The following is a 13345-nucleotide window of genomic DNA, read 5'->3' as shown; positions in this document are numbered from 1 at the left end:
TATCGAAACTGTTTTTTTTCTCAAACCACCTTCAGATCATGACTGCACTTGAAACTCTTCTGTACAATAATAAAGATGGTACATATGGACATACGCAATTCATTATTTACAGTGGACACCAACAGGAGGACTGTGCCATAACAAATGACATTATTTTATTAGATCTCTGGAGCATTTTGTAGCAGTTATTTTTAACAGTAATGCTTTAGTTAGTTTTGATGGAATACATTTTTGACTCTGGATGCCGAAATTGTAATTCAATGTGAAATATTTCCATACATGTACTGGGTGACTGAACATACAATGCGATCATGCTATTTGGAAAGTTTTTGTCAGATGGTAGACATTTGTCTAATGTATTATAAATTTAAAAAGGGGAATATTTTTGCTATACTTGTGTAGCATTGCTTGTTTAAAGATGCTTCTAGAATGCCTGTAGTTATATCTGTGACTTGGTACACAGCATCAGTCTCCATCATTTGTAAATTATCCCTGCAAAAAGATGTTACGTAAAAGGATTTGTTACAGATGTTCAACCATTCTTGGTAGCCAGCCTTTGAAAAGATAAAAACCTGCAGCTTGCAAATGTGGATTACTGTTTCTCTAGCGCCAACCATTGGCTTGGAAAATATGTTTAATCTTGCATACATGTAATGCTATAAAGGGTCCTGTTTTTATGGAAGCTGAAATGTTTTCTCTGAAGGACAGTAGTGATGAGCAATGCGTTTCCTGGCTAACACATCAGCTGAAGCCTTTATAGGAGTGGACATACTTTCCTGTAGGACATTTTATATTATGGAAAATTTAGCAGGAGATGGGTCGCAGACCACAGTCAGTGCAGAGCCACTGTAGATCTAAAGTTTCTTAATGTGGAAAGTGGATCACTTTGGAATAACAAGGAGGCAGCTGTACAATGAAGAAAAATTATTTTCGAGAAACCTTTTACTTTTTAATGTACTTTAGAAATCATACAAGTTATTAAATCATGATGTGAGCAATATAGATGACTTTTTTTATTTATTTATTTTTAATAGAAAAATGTGGTTCAGAGCACTAACTGCCTTAAACCTGACCTTTTACGTTATGATGTAAATGCTCGCTTCAGCCTGCTTCTCAACTCAAAGCATATTCCCTGAGGGTAATCTAGTACTGTTAACATGCCATCCCTGATTTTAAAGCTTTAAACAGCCAAAATCACAAAAACAAAAATCAACATAAGGGAATAAATGCTGTAGTGCTACTACTATGAATAGAGCAGCAGGGTGTAAAGGGTGGTCATAGTTGGGCTCTCTTAAAGAAAGCCTGTTACCTTCCCTTTGTTATATTACTTCCACCTCACGAGAGGATGGAAGATTTATCAGCACAAGGGCCACATCCTACTCTTTAGGTTGTCTCATGTGCTAATGTCATTATTTGTGATTTTGACTGCACTGAAGGTTTTTATCCCACTGCCTCTAAAACCTATCTGAATGTTTGTTCTGTGGACTATTGTAGATGCAGCCAGCACATGTCATGAGCCTGTTTCACTTCTTTCTGCTGTGCCCCCCCCCCCCCCCCCCCCAAAAAAAAATTGTTAAAAAAATTGGTTACTTAGGTCTCATGCACATGGCCACATTGGGGGGTTTACAATGTATAAATATTCTGACCCATTTCTGTGCCCAGTAAACTCAGATGCTTCATACAGCCAGCCATAGACATGAGAGGCTGTACTTGTAGGGGTATACGCTAGTACTCGCGTAAACCTAAAAATGGCCATATTTCTCAAACAGACGGATCTTAAGCTTTGTGGGTGTGTGGCCATGCACAGCTATCTATGTATATTGATGGCTTTACTCCACACCTGGGCTTCCTAGGTACAGAAGAAAGCCAGAATTTAATGTTCTCTGGCTGTATGAACGAGGCCCCAAAGTGCTATTAAACCAGGACCAAAAATGTTCTATATTGCAGCTTACAATCGTGGTGATTATAATAGTTCTGTCCCCCTCTGTTTTTCACCTGGAGATCAGGCCTGTATCACACCACATCACACCTGTTTTAGAATGCGTCCACTCTGGATGAATGTGAACAGGAGGCATATGGGGGAGGGGAGTGTTAGATGTAGTAGATTTTGATACACGAACAACATTGAAGCCAAAATCCAGCTAATACTGAAGTGTGTTTTTCCTGCTTTTGGGATCAAGGTTTTACATAAATGATCATTGTAAGCACCCCTGTCATTGGTAAATGGTTTGTCTCATGACTAACTGCCACAATCTGCTATAGAGCTTGTTCTTTTAAAAAAAAAAATGAATGCCGATATCCCTTTAAAGAATTGGTAAGCTGCAATATAATTAAGGTTTGCTTTTGGGTTTTAATACTGCTTTAAATAAAGTATAAGTAAATCTAAGGACAGCAATATAATTTCAGCTTTACTGTGTGCTGGACAGTCCTCTGTAAAGAAGATGAACAAAAGCAGGTATGCTTGAAGTCTAGTCTGGTTGGCAACGATGACTGCCTCAGTGAATCCAAGCAGTGCTTAGCTACCTGGGGACAGGAAGTGTTGGTTTGCAAGGTTTCCACTGCTGCGGCTACAGAGTCGTGCTACTTCTAGCGTGACTCTGTAGTGTTACTTGTTCGCGGCTTTCAGTGAGACTTGTCCCTCATTATAGAAGGAAGTCGCACTGAAGTCGGCCCAAAAGTAGTGCACAAACTACTTTTTCAAGTCGCCGCAGTGCGAATGGGCCAAATAGAAATGAATGACTTTTGACTTGCTGTGTGACTTGACATGTGTCAAGTCGCAGCAGTGGAAATGCAGCCTTAAGTGAGGTTGCTTAAAAAAATATGCAATTTTAAAGCAGAGCTTAACCTCCGGAAATACTTGCCTCCACCTTCCAGGGATGTGTTGTTGCGTCCCTTGCTGTACATTCTCCCAACTACTTGTGGGAGCAGGGTTTTAAGCCTCTTGATTGGCCTGTGGTGGAATGACCATCTTGCGCGCAAGAACCAGTCATTCCTGCACAGCCAGTGTGCTGGAAATACACGCTGAGATGCATCAAACATCAGTTCTTTCCAAGTATAGCTATGAGGAATAAAAAGTCCCTATACTTTTTAAAATCTAATACTACACTGTCTCACCCTGTTATGCACATGCTCAGTTGCTCTCCATTTTTAGGTACTGCTGAGTTTGTAGGGGGCGATCTGCTGACAGCCTTAAAGCGGAAATATACCCCCCATATCCTTTACAGCCAAGGAAGCTGCTTCTGCTTAAACTGAAACTGCCATGGTGTTGCACATGTGATCAGTTAGGACACCAGCCATTTGAGGGTTTGATGGCTTGGTTGACACAATCAAATCCAACAGTTATGAATCCCTAATTGATGAGTTTAGTTCCTCTTTATGATTTAGAGCTTGGGCTGTGGGCTTCAGCAAAATGGCAGCAAGAAGCAACACTGCTGAAGGCAATTTACAGCACACTCATTTTGGTAGAATAATTGATGTAGAGTATATGTTCCTTGCTAAAGAACATTTTTTATCAAGTTGTTATGGGTAAGGATCCACTTTTAAGTACCTTGACAGGTACGTTATTCCACAATTCTGTGTCTGTTTTTTATTTTATTTTTTGTTTCTGGGCTTGTTCACACTGCCCTGGACAGCTGCCACACACTAAACTGCAGCTGTCCATTCCAGCTGTGTAATGAGCATTTCATTGTCGGTTACCTTTTTTTTTTTTTTAAGTTTTCAAAAGAGACCCTTCATGTCACTGTACAGCAGTGTGCTGCACTGCTGGTCAGGGATATGCGATAAAATGCAGCATGTGTGCATTGCAGCTCACTGCACCACTTTCAGGGTGCATTGCAGTGGGGAATAGGGCAGATGGAAAATAATTGTTTCTCTTTCGTTCACTGACACACAGCTTCAATTCTTCAGACCATTGGGTATTATACTGTCAGTCTTCAGGAGTAGGACTAGGTGGAAACCTTTTTGGTTATGCCCCTGGGGCAGTCCCAGAGGGCTGTAGGACTTCCAGTTTTTTTTCTGCCTAGTCAGGAGTAAGGACCTGGCTCTCTGCTGGGATCTGTGGTCCTTTCAACAAGTTTTTTTTTTTTTTTTTTCTCCAGATTTTTTTCCTGTGAGATCTACAAGCAACTAAGCTGGATCTGGGTGACGGGCTGGATATATAGATCCAGTGGTCACCCCCCCACCGGCCAGCAAGCTTGCGCAGACCCCAGCTCTGCGCTAGGTCAGCCACGACACACTCCCACCAGACAGGGACTGGCCCTGCAAATTAAATGTCTTGCCAGGTTGCACACGACCGGGTCTAGGCCAGAGTCATAGCGTTCCTATTGGCCAACAGCCCCCCCCCCCCCCACTTCGGTGGATAGGGGTTCTGTCAGGAGATGGCGCCTGCCTGTTCCAGATATGGTGAGTAATTGTCTACCCCCCCTCTCCGATGGTGAGTTTTTGGGTGGACACAGGCCCCTCCTTAGGATGATCAGACCCCTGTGTTTTACCTCTGTCCTGTCAGGCACCCTTTTTTTTTTTTCCTCCCCTGTCCCCCCTCACTAGGGCTATGAGGCGCTTGAACCTACCCCTGGGACTTGGGACCAGATGTTAGACTGACGGTGGGGTGTGTCCCCAGCAACCAGACGCTCAATCGTGCGGGGGGGGGGGGGACTTACCTGTAACTACCAGGGCCTTCATCCTGTCGACCCTATCCAGGGGGTCCTCTCGAGGGTCTCCAGAAGCTCTGCAGTCTGCCATTTTCCTGTATCCAATGTGCTGAGAAGATCATGGCCATATTGCGGTGGATTCCCATTGAAAATCACTGGCGGCTATGTTTTTGGAGTCACTAGAGTGTTTGTTTTTTTTTTGGCAGTGGAGCTCCTCCTTTTTACCTAGTGCTGACAGTCAGGTTTCCTCCTGATCTCAGATTGCTGCAAACATGTGCTGTACTGACATCCTGGGCCTTCCTGGTGCGGATGGTGAGTCTGAGGGTCTCTCTCTCTGCTGGGGGGTCTTCTCAGTGCTTTTGTGCCTGACCTTTTGGGAGTGCTATAGCACGGTGAGACGTTATAAAAAAAATTAAAACATTTTCTGCGTGGTTCCCCTGCAGCACCATGGACTCTGTGGCACATGTTTCCCCATCTCAGGCTACAGGGCCTTCCGGATCCCAGCCATCTATAGATGCACTGTCAGCGGTAATGGAATCCTTTGTGTCCCGGGTGGAGGTGGCCTTTAAGGGGCGAAGTGCTAAAAAAATGCCCCCTGCCTCAACTGATGGGTCAGATTCTGATTCAGCCGCTGCAGATGTGGATCTACTACCTCTCGCCCTGTCTCTAGTGAGGATGACAATTCTCCCTCCGCCACCGCGCAAAAGGCGCTGGAGGACGCACTGGTACTATGTACTCCCTTGCGGGGGGTCTGCACTCAGACCAGTGTTTACTATTGCCCTTGTGTCACAAACCTTGACTGAATGTGCTAAATTACTATACCACGACCTGGACGGGGAATGTTTCCCCCCTGCCTTTTCGGAGCTGACGGACCAGTTGATTTAGGGGCTGCAATTTCTTTGCGATGCCTCACTGGATGTGGCTCCACTGTTGGCGCGACTGTCGGTGTCGGCAGTGGTTGTTTGGCATATACTTTGACTAAAATGCTGGTCTGCGGATCAGACTTCCAAAAAAGCCTTGTCTGATCTACTTTTACAAGGTGATCACCTGTTTGGGGCTACCCTTGATGACGTTATCAAAGATCTTACAGGGGGTAAGAGTACCTTTCTCCCACAGAAACCTCATCGTAGATGGGGCTCCTCCTTTTCAGCGCACAAAACATTTTTTCGTCCCTTAGGGTCAAGTGATTAGGGATCAAAGGCCTTCAAGGCTCCTCGGGTGGAGCTCAAGCGACCCTGGTCTAGCAAACAGAAATCTGGTTTCTCCAGACCTGCAGATAATGCTCCTTCAGCCTGAAGGTGCGCCCTCACCCATATCTGAGGTGGAGGGACGTCTTTGTCGGTACCCGGACCTGTGGCTATCCCAGATACAAGATCAGTGGGTGCACAAGGTCATACAGTCGGGTTACAAGATCGAATTTCGATCTGTTCCTCAGGTAAGATTCTTCCTTCCAATGTGCAACTGTCCCCGCATTGCTTACAGGCTTTTTGGAGCGGTGCAGGACGTGGTACAATAAGGAGTAATGGTTTCGGTCCTGAATTCAAGGTGCGCCAATCCTGGACCTAAAAACACTGAATTGTTTTGTGCGGGTTCAAAAATTCAAGATAGAATCAGTTCGCACGGTGATGGCTTCCCTACATCAGAGGGATTGCCTGGCCATATTAGACTTCAAAGATGCCTACCTTCACATCCCAATATATGCAGGACATCAACGGTTTCTGCATTTTGCTGTGGGAGAGGATCACTATCAGTTTGTGGCGTTACTCTTTTGGTCTTGCCTCTGCTCCTCGGGTCTTCACAGGTGGTACCTTTTTTTTAGCTCAATTTCACATGAGAATACTCCAGAAGGAAATTCTTCTCAAATGGAACAAAGATCCAAGTTCTCTGGACAATAAGGTCCAGGTGACTAGGGGGTCCCTGGTGGTGGCTTCGGTCCCCTATGCTCAAACAAGGCAAATCCTTCCTCCCCATTTATTGGACAGTGATCACTACAGATGCCAGTCTGTCCGGGTGGGGAGGTGTTTTCGGGTAAGTTTTCTACTCAAGGGGTCTGGTCCCTGGAAGAATCCAGGTTACCGATAAATGTTTTGGAGCTGAGGGTGATCAGGCTCTGTCTAGTCCACTGGACGGAGTACCTTTTTAGGGCTGTCCAGTGCACACTGCCGTGGCTTATATCATCACCAAGGGGGCACCAGAAGTGTCCTTGTGGCCTTGGAGGTGGCGTGCATCCTACGGTGGGTGGAACACTTTGTTCCAGGAGTGGAAAATTGGCAGGTGGGATTACCTCAGTCGGCAGACCTTTGCTCCAGGGGAGTCGTCTCTCCCTCCGGAGGTGTTCCAGCAGCTGTGCCTTTGCGGGGGGCCTCCAGACGTAAATCTGTTGGCGTCTTGGATCAACAGGAAAGTGCAGAGGTTTGTGGCCTGCCCCCTTCGGGACCCTCTGGAAGACGCCACAGATGTGCTGGTGGCTCCGTGGGTATCGGCTGATGTATGCTTTTCGTCTGCTCAAGTTGCTGCCAAAACTTATTCGCCGGATCGAGGCAGAAGGGATTTCAGTCATCCTTATGGTTTCAGACTGGCATCGCCGAGCTTGGTATGCCGACCTGGTCAGGCTAGTCGCAGACGTTCCTTGGAGACTTCCTCTCAGGGAGGATCTGCTATCAAGGACCAATCTTCCATCCTGCTTTACGGTCTCTGGGTTTGACGGCTTGGCTGTTGAAAACTGGGTGCTGAAGGACAGGGGATTCTTCACTTCTGTGATTCCCACTCTACTTAAAGTGAGAAAAGCGACTTCTAGAAAGATCTATCATTGCACATGGAAGTCATATATTGCGTGGTGTGAGTCTTTTGGGGTTCCCCCTCGCTCTTACTCGCTGGCTCGGATCTTGGCTTTTCTTCAACGGGGAGTTGATCAAAATTTGGCCTTGAGTACTATCAAGGGTAAGGTTTCAGCCATGGCAATTTTCTTCCAAAGACCACTAGCCTCCCATTTCCTGATGCGTAGCTTTATCCAGGGGATGGGACACTTGGCTCCTCTGCGACCTCCATTGCTACCTTGGGATCTTAATTTGGTGCTGTTGGTTCTCCAGAAACTTCCCTTTGAAAATATTTGGGAGATTCCCCTGCCTACCTTATCTCAGAAGGTGGCCTTCTTGGTGGCTATTACTTCTGCGTGCAGGGTGTCGGAACTGGTGCCGTTGTTTTGTCCTCCCTATCTGGAGGTTCACAGGGATAAAGTGGTGCTGCGTCCGGATTCGTCCTTCCTTCCCAAGGTGGTTTCCATTTAACCACTTAAGCCCCGGAAGATTTTACCCCCTTCCTGACCAGGCTCTATTTTGGGATTCGGCATTTCGTGAATTTAACGGACAATGTCGTGGACGTGCGATGCTGTACCTAAAGGAAATTGATGTCCTTTTTTCCCCACAAACAGAGCTTTCTTTTGGTGGTATTTGATCACCTGTGCGATTTTTACTTTTTGCGCTATAAACAAAAAAAGAGCATAAAATTTGCAAAAATAACAATATTTTTCACATGTTTTTATGTGAAATTAACCCCCCCAAAAAAAAAAAATATGTAAAAATCAAAATTTTTTAACATTTTAGGCCAATTTGTTTTCTGCTACATATGTTTGGTAAAAAAAAAAAAAAAATCACAATAAGCGTATTTTGATTGGTTTGCGCAAAAGTTATTGCATTTACTAAGGGAAAGATTTTTGTCATTTTTGTTGTCGTAGGCTGCGATCTGCAATTTTTGCGGGACTGCAACATTGCTGCGGACAGATCGGACCCTTGACTGACATTTTTGACACTTTTGGGAGTACCAGTGACATTACTACAGTAATCAGTGCTATAAATATTCACTGTTACTGTAAAAATGACACTGGCAGGGAAGCGGTTAACTTTATAAGACATCTAGGGGTTAAGTGTGTCCCTAGGGGCGTGGCTAGTGGTGTAACAACAGAGACATACGATCCTACATAGCAGGACTGTATGATCTCTGTTCTTACACAGGGGAGAATGACAGGCGGCTTTGTTTACATCAGCCGCCTGCCTTTCTCCCTCTGCACCGACGATTTCGAGTGACTGGCGGATATCGGGTTCGCCGGTCACACGCGCGGGGGTGGGCAGGAGCGCGCCTCCGGCGGCGCGTGCTCGCCCCTTAGAGCCTCACAGGCTAGCGACATAGTCTTACGTCGCTTTGCCTGTGAGGGGCTGACTGCCGCAGTAAATATACTGTGGGTGGTCGGCAAGTGGTTAAATGAGGACATTGTGTTACCCTCCTCGTGTCCCAAGTCTAAGAATCCTAAGGAATTTGCACTGCATACTTTGGATGTGGTTCGGGCAATCAGGGTGTACTTGGCGACTACTGAGTCTTTTTAAGTCAGATTCGCTCTTTGTTCTCACTGATGGACCAAAGAAAGGGCTGCCTGCATCTGCTGCGACTTATTTCCAGATGGATCAGAAAGATGGTTATGCAGGCTTATTCAATTAGGGTCAGGTTCCTCCTTTCTCTGTAAAGGTGCATTCTACTCGGGCGCTTAGTGCTTCTTGGGCCTTTCGCCATCAGGCATTTGTGGTTCAGGTTTGCAAGGCGGCTACCTGGTCATCTGTTTATAGCTTCACAAAGTTTTATAAGGTGGATGTGCTGGCATCTGCAGATGCCTCCTTTGGCCGCAAAGTTTTACAGGCTGCTGTTTAAGGGTGTTTTGGTTTCCCTTGAGGGTGTTTAATTTTTTTAAGGTGGGTCTCATCTTGTTCTATGTTGCCTGTGGTTCAGCTTTGGGGAATTGTTTTCTGCTGTTCCCAAACGCCATGTTTTATGGCACTGCTTTAGGATGTCCCTACTGCTGTGAAGAACAGAGACTTCATGTGTCAAGGAACGATAGAGAAAATTGGATTTTTGTCTTACCGTAAAATCCTTTTCTCAGAAGTTCATTGACGGACGCCGTACCCGCCCCTCTATTTTGAATTGGGTTGGTATTGTTTTTCTCCTGAAACTACTTTGTTATAAAACTGACATCCTATAGCAGAGCGAAGTAATATACCCCCTGGGACTGTACATAAGCGTTGCCAGAACTTTTTTTCTAACCTAGTGTCCTCCTGTAGGGGGCAGTATAACCCTACTGCTATGAAGAACAGAGACTACATCTGTCAATGAACTTCAGAGAAAAAGATTTTACGGGAAGACAAAAATCCAATTTTCTTTATCAATTTAGGCCAATTTGTATTCGGTTACATATTTTCGTTAAAATAAATCCCAATAAGTGTATATTGATCGGTTTGTGTAAAAGTTACCGCGTCTACAAACTATGGGATATTTTTATGACGTTTTTATTTATTTTACTAGTAATGGCGGCGATCAGCGATTTTTAGTGGGACTGCGACATTGTGGTGGACAAATCAGATACCTGACACTTTTTTTGGGGACCAGTGACATTACAGTGATCAGTGCTAAAAATATGCACAGTTACTGTACTAATGACACTGGCTGGCAAAGGTTTAACATCAGGGGCCGTGTCCCTATGTTCAATGTGTCCTTAGGGGGTGCTTGCTAACTGGAGGGGGGGTGCTCTGGGGGAAGACTGAGATCCCTGTTCATGCTTAGCAGAAACACAATCTCTATTTTTTTTTTCTCCTGTCATAACCGTGATCTGCCTTGTTTACGTAGGCAGATCACCATTGTGCCTGTCGCAGGAACGATCACGGGTGGCTGGACCTGCTGATTGGGTTCCCTTCTGTCCAATCAGCGTGCGATCGCCCCTCTGGTGGTGCGTGCCATCTAGTGGCTATGGCATGAAATGATGTACAGGTAAGTGATTTGGTGCAATAGAGAGCTACTTTGCTGCAGTAAATGTACGTTAGGTAGTCAGCAAATAGTTAAACAAGATCCTATCAAAGCTGATTGTTGAAAAGAGGTCGTGTACTAATGCTGGCCATAGATGGATCGAAATTTAGCTGGTTCAGCAGAGACTGGCCTAATTTCGATCTATGTATGGGCGGACAAAATTTCACCTACAGACCCCTTCAGTGTGGCTGCGGAACCCTCTGACTTACAGCCCCTGTCTGCTTTCACAGCAGTTTTGGAAAGCCTGGTGTCAAGAGGATTTAGTGTTAAAAAGTAACACTAGTCATAAGCACCCTTTGCCTTCGCCTCCCTCTGCAGTATCTTCAGATTCTGAGGCAGATATGGCCGCTGCAAATGCATCTCACCCTGGTGGCTCTTTGTCATCGCATTCTAATGGCGAAGAGGACATTTCCTTGTGAGCCGCTGCGTGGGAAAGCACATTGGTGGAAGCACTTCTAGTTTCAGTGTGAGAAACTTTAAAAATGGGCGATGAGTCTACAGTGTCAGGAACGCAGGTGTCTTTTGGCACCCGCAAATCCTAGAAATCGGGCAAGGTGTTCCCTTGTCTGGAACTTTTTGACAAGATTGTCAATCAACAGTGGGAGCGCATCAAGCACATGTTAGTGGTGCCAAAACGTTTTAAACTTCATTATCCCTTCACGGATAAGGTTTTCACTCAGTGGACCATGCCGCCAAAGATGGATCATCCAGTTTCCAGACTGAATAAGTCTGTGGTCCCGGTGGAAGAATCCCCGGCCTTTTTGGATCCAGGTGATAGATAGATTGAGTCTCTGTCCCGCCATTTACATGTGTTAGCGGGCTCAATATTGAAACCAATTTATGTGACCACTCTGGTGTCACAGACAGTCACTGGATGGGTAAAGTTACTTAAAGGTGTCTCTGAAACGGAATAGCTCCCCCTGGGCTGATTGGGCTCATGGATCAAATGGTTCAAACCCTGTATATATATATATATATATATATATATATATAATGTCGCTGGATGCGGCTCCCCAGAGTGTCTGCTGTGGGGATTGCTAGTAGACGCAGCATGGTGTAGTTAATGAGCTGGTCTGTGGACCAGGCCTCCTTTACGGCGGAGAGGTTGTTTGGATCCCTCTGGGACGAGTTGATCAAAGGCCTTACGGGTGGGAAGAGTACTCTTCTTCCTCAATCCTCTAAGGGCAAGGTACCACGTCCTAGACAGGGGCCTTCTTTTACTGCTCATAGGCGGCTTTTTCGTGCCTCCGGGTTGCAAGAAAAAGGACAGCCATTCAGGTCTTCTAGGAGTTCCAAGAAGATATGGTCAGGTAAACCGAAGCCAGGAAAATCCGGATCTGCAGACAAATCCTCGTCTGCATGAAGGGGCACCCTCATCCAATTCTAGGGTGGGGGGTCGTCTTTGCTTCTTTCTGGAACCATGGATTTCCTTGTTTCAGGACAAATGGTTTCACAAACTCATCTGTTCAGGGTACAAGTTTGAATTCCGGTCTCGACCTTCGGACAGATTCTTCCCGTCCAATCTGCACCTATCTCCACACCGTTTAAGGGATCTCTGAGAGCCGGTACAACATCTGACGCAAAGGGTGTGTGTGCCGATTCCCTCTCAGGAACACTTTCATGGGTTTTATTCAAACCTGTTTACTGTGCCCAGGAAAGGAAGGCAAAGTGCGTCCGATCCTGGACCTCAAGGCTTTAAACCGCTTTGTGCGGGTACAGAGGTTTCAAATGGAGTCCATTCGCATGGTAGTGGCGTCCGTAGATATCAAGGACACATATCTATTCATCCCTATCCACGCCGGACACCAGCGTTTTCTCAGATTTTCTATGGGCGTAGAGCATTCGCAATTTGCAGCGTTACTCTTTGGTCTCGTCCCAGGGTCTACCAAGTTGCTGGCCCCAGTATTGGCATTACTGCGCCAACGGGGGATTTCAGTACTGGGGTACCTGGACGATCTCCTATTGAGGACTCTCACTCAGCCCTGGGCGAATTGACGATCACTGTCCGAACACTGCAAGAGTTCGGTTGGAACATCAATTTCAAAAAACCTTTGAGGCGGTTCCTTTTGCTCAGTTCCACACGAGACCCTTACAGAGGGAGATTCTTGTAAAGTGGAACAAGGATCCAAAATCCTTGGACAATTTGATTCGGTTGAGTCGCAACACAAAGTTTGCTCTTCTATGGTGGCTTCATTTGTCAGCACTACGCCAAGGCAAGTCCTTCCTTCCATTGTATTGGATGGTGATAACTATGGGCGCCAGCCTGTTAGGCTGGGGAGGCTCTGTGCCCAGGGATCCTGGACAGTGGAGGAGTCCAAGCTGCCGATAAATATCTTGGAGCTCAGAGCAATAAAGCTCTGCCTGAGTCATTGGACGGCTTGTCTGCAAGGTTGCCCGGTCTGGGTGAAATTGGACAGTGACATCGATTATCAAGGGGGGGCACCAAGAGTGTCTTGGCGGCCCGGGAGGTGGCCAAGATCCTGGATTGGGCGGAAAAGTTTGTCCCAGCTCTCTGCTGTGCACATTCCAGGTGTGGAGATTTGGCAGGCGGATTTCCTGAATTGTCAGCACCGCCCCTCTAATTTTGAGTGGAATGGGGTTGTTGTCTTCTAAACACTGCTTTCAACTAAACTGAGGGTTGTAGCAGAGTGTGTGGGGTTATGCCTGCAGGGACAGCCCCATAGGTGTGGTAAAGCTTTTTCCTGCCTAGTGTCCTACTCCTGTAGGGGGCAGCATAACCTAATGGTCAAGAAGATATGAAGCTGCGTCTGTCAATGAACTTCATAGAAAATGATTTTACGGGAAGTTAAAAAATCCAGTTTTTTTTTTTTCCAATGACCATGTAAACCACA

Source organism: Pelophylax lessonae (genome assembly GCF_965119305.1).
Source record: "Pelophylax lessonae genome assembly, chromosome: 4".
Classification (NCBI taxonomy): Eukaryota; Metazoa; Chordata; class Amphibia; order Anura; family Ranidae; genus Pelophylax; species Pelophylax lessonae.
This window is presented reverse-complemented; position numbering follows the sequence as displayed.